This window comes from Petaurus breviceps, unplaced genomic scaffold (assembly GCF_028583685.1).
Source record: "Petaurus breviceps papuanus isolate PSGF00001 unplaced genomic scaffold, PetGlider_PUasm1.0 131, whole genome shotgun sequence".
NCBI classification, from domain to species: domain Eukaryota; kingdom Metazoa; phylum Chordata; class Mammalia; order Diprotodontia; family Petauridae; genus Petaurus; species Petaurus breviceps.
Genome location: NW_027185674.1, coordinates 1,766,715 through 1,771,141, shown reverse-complemented (window position 1 = coordinate 1,771,141; position 4,427 = coordinate 1,766,715).

The window sequence follows — 4,427 nt, the reverse complement described above, 5'->3', positions numbered from 1 at the left end:
TTGTCAGTCTTGTAGTCTCTGTTCTTTTCCCTTGGTACCACGTTTCAGAGTTCTGTATCTAGTTTTGGGCAATACATTTTCAGGAAGAAGTTAACAAACTGGAACATGTGCAGGAGAGGTGAATCAGGAGCCACGGAGAAGGAATTGAGGAACCCTGGATATTAATCTAGAGAAGGCAAGAAGGACATGAATGTTGTCTTTGAAGAATTAAAGGACTGTCCTGTGGAAAATGACTTATACTTGTTCTGTGTAGCTCCAGAATTGAGATTGTTCAAAAAAGGACTGGGTTATAAAATACTAAATGCCCCACCTGGAATAGTCAAGAGAAGGTTACCCATCAGAAATGTGGTAGAGAAGCAAAAGGGGCATTGGTCATCCAGAGATAAGTTCCAAGTCCCACAAATTTGTTGCTTGCAGCATTTGCTTGCTCTCTAACACTCCTCTCGAGAGAGACTGCTTCCAGATTCTCCTCTGCCCCCCAAAATGGCCAAAAAATTCACCCCCACTGAAACAGAGAGATGCATTGAGTCCATGATAGCTGTTTTCCAGAAGTATGCTGGCTGGGGACATAACTAACTCCCCGAACACCCTTTCCAAGACTGAATTCCTGACCTTCATGAATACACAGAGCTAACTTCCTTCATATAGAACCAGAAGGACCCTGTGTTCTGGACTGAATGATGAAGAAACCGGACCTCAACTATGATGGGCAATTAGACTTTCAAGAATTCCATACTCTAATTGGAGGCTTAGCACAGGTTTGCCATGCCTCCTTCACCGTATCTGGTCAGCCTGCCAAAAAAATGTGAATGGGCCTCCCAGCTAATTTTCCAAATACATCCTTCCTCCAAACCAGCAAATGTGCTCCCATTCCTCATAGTCACACACTGAACCCTAAGAAACCAAGGCTATGATACAGAGCCACTCCTTTGTAGCAATAAAACATGATTTAAAAAAGAAAAGAAAAGAAAGAAATGTGGTAGAAAAGACTCTGGGAACAGCAGTTTTCAAAGCAAGAAATCTAAGCAATCAACAACCAGCAGAAAAGAGTGCTACAAATCACTAATAATTAGAGAAATGCAAATTAAAGAAACTCTGATGTTCCACCTCATGCCCATCAGATTGGCAAAGATGAGGAAAATCAAAAACATTGGAGGGCTATGGCAAAACAGGCACATGAATGCATTGTTTGTTGAACTATGAACTGGTCCGGCTATTCTGGAAAACAATGTGAAACTATGCCCCCAGGATTATTGAAGCTTGCATATTTTTTAACCTGAAGATACTACTACATGTTTAGCAGCACCTGATACCATACCTAGCTCACAGTAGGTGCTTAGTAAATGTTTATTGACTGACTACTAAGCTTACAACCCAAAGAGACTTAAAAAGAGAAAAAGAATCAACTTATGTCTATAAAAACATAGTAGCCTTTTTCATAGTTAAAAATGGTGAATTAGGGAAGTGGGGAATGGCTAAATAAATTATAGCATATGGACATCATTAAATAGTATTGTGCTATATATAAGAAATGACAAAATGGACAGTTTCAGAGGAGACTTGGAGAAGCTTTACGAAGTGAACAGAACCACAAGAACAATTCATACATTATAAAGACAAACATCAATGAGCAACCTGAAAACATTGATCGATGAACTAACAAGCCATGAGTCCAGAGGACTGAGATTAAAACACGCCTCCCACCTCCTGCCAGAGAGTTGCTGTTGTTCAGTCGTGTCTGACTCTTCATGGCCCCATTTGGGGTTTTCTTGACAAAGACACTGGAGTGGCTTGCCATTTCCTTCTCTAGCTCATTTTACAGATGAGGAAACTGAGGCAAACGGGGTTAAGTGACTTGTCCTGGGTCACACAGCTAGTACATGTCCAAGGCCAGATTTAAGCTCAGGGAGATGAGTCTTTCTGATTCTAAACCCAGTGTTCTACCTACTTGGCCACTGAAGATGGGCTTAAAATGCAGAATGAAACATGCATTTCTAGATATGACCAGTTTGAGTATTTATTTTGCTAGACTGTGTAATTTGTTTTTTAATTTAAATTTATTTATTTACTTTTAGTTTACAACATTCAGTTCCTCAATCCCTTGAGTTTCAAATTTCCTCCCTCTTCCTCTCCTCCCCCTTCCCCCTATGGTAGCATGCAATCAAATACAGGTTCTACAAATACCTTCACGTTAAACATTAGTCAAGTTGTAGAGAGGGATTATAACCAATGGAGTGAATAATGAGAAAGAAGAAATAAAACGAAGCAAAAAAAAGAGAGAGAGAGCAGGTAGTTGGCTTCCATCTGCATTCAGACTCTAGTTCTTTCCCTGGATGTGGATAGCCCTTTCCAACATTAGTCTTTTGGAGTTGTCTTATAACCTTGTGTTGCTGAGAGGAGACCAGTCTATCAAAGTTAGTTGTCACATATATGTTGTGTCTGTAATTGTGTACAAAGTTCTCCTGGTTCTGCTCTCCTCACTCAACATTAGTTAGTATAAGTCTCTCCAGGTTATTATGAAGTCTGTCTGCTCCTCATTTCTTATAGCACAATAGTATTCCATCACATTACTATACCACAACTTGTTCAGCCATTCCCCAATTGATGGGGATCCCCTTGATTTCCAATTCTTTGCCACCACAAAAAGAGCTGCTATAAATATTTTTTACATATGGTAGACTGTGTAATTTAATTGTTAAGAGAGTGGGACAGATAATAAATACTTGTAAAAAACAAGCAAACATAAAAAAGGAATCTGGAATCTCATGGAATTGGAATCAGGACTCAATGATTCTGCCATTTTCAACTCAAATATTCTAAAATACTATGATGCCATGGTATCCAGAAAGAGAGGCAGTCTCAATTGTAATTTTCTTTCCCCCTACTTAGTTATCCTTCTCACACACAAATCTTATCAGTCATGTGATAAAAGACTTCATCATGAAGCCATTAGCTCAAGCATTTTGTTCACAAGAATTTCTTTGGTACTCATTTCTTCAGGAACAAATTTACATCCCTGGGAGCAGACTCTCCTATACTCTGAAAAGCCTTGCTAGAACTGGGGACAAGCCACCTGGAGAAAAGATTTTGCAAGATCAATGTATTCAAGTAGTTGAAGCGGCGCCATTTAGAAGAGGGATTAGATTTATTTTCTGTGGCTCCAGGAATAAGACCTGCTTGGGTGGAAGTTACAAGGGAGGCAGATTTGGACATAAAAAACCAAAAGAATCAGAGAAAGAGACATCTATAGAGGAGGGTGTCCTTTCCCCACTCTTCCTGAGGAAATGCAAGTTGAGGGCCTTAGAGAGTCACAAGTTCTTCTACCAGCAGACTCCCAATTTAGGTGACCCTGGTAACCAGTGGAGATTCCAAATAGCCCTCACTATTTTGAATAATTCCATTCAGTTGCATCAGGGACAGTCTTCACTACTGAAGGGTGACATTTATGGATAAACTGAGGTGGCTTATTGGTTTTTGGACAAGTAGGGAACGCTCCCTCCAGTAGGAACACTTTTTCCAACTGTGAGATAGAGAAAGAGCGTCAGCATTGGTAGTCACATTATTCGAATCTGAGTTTGACGACCGGTATGCTCTTGAAGTTGGAAAATGACCAGGCCCTGTTCCCTGAGTCATCTCTTGTGAGCCCAGAGGTCTGTAGGAGCAGTAGTAGTTGGGAATAGAGTAAATGAGAGAAAGTCTCTGGTGTGATGCTGTATCACTGTGCAAGGAAAACTGTATCTCCTAATGACCAAGGACCAGGGAAAACTATGGGCCTCTCCCACCACGATGATGAAGATTGCATCCAACTACAGAGAAAGCTTTTCATTTTGGTCTTGGCCAAAGGTTTGAGGACATACCAGCTGAGAATTCCCTCCTGAGGGTCCTGGCTATGAGAGATTATTGACAAGTTCACAATTGAGAGGCACTTCGTTTCAGTTGTATCTGACTCTTTGTGACACCATTTGGGATTTTCTTGGCAAAGATAGTAGAGAGGTTTGCCATTTCCTACTCCAACTCATTTTACAGATGAGGAAACTGAGGCAAACAGGGTTAAGTGACTTGCCCAGGTCACATAGCTACTAAATGTCTGAGGCCAGATTTGAACTCAGGAAGAGGAGTCTTCCTGACTCCAGGCCGGGTGTCCTATCTGCTGCACCACCTAACTGGGTAACTCACAAATGAGAACACCACCATGTAACAGCTACTGGAAGCATCTGTGAACCGCAGAGGGAGAAGAGGAGTGAATGAATGGGGACTTACAGGGATCTTTGGGAAAGGGCTGCTCATTGGAACAATCGCTGTTTTCCAGGGTTCTGTTTGCCTTGCCCTTGGTTTTCTGTGGTCTGACAGATCTGTCCTTTTTCGGTTTTGTGACCTTCAGCTCTATAATGGGGAGTTCTCTATCATGGGAGGGAGCCTTAAGTAAG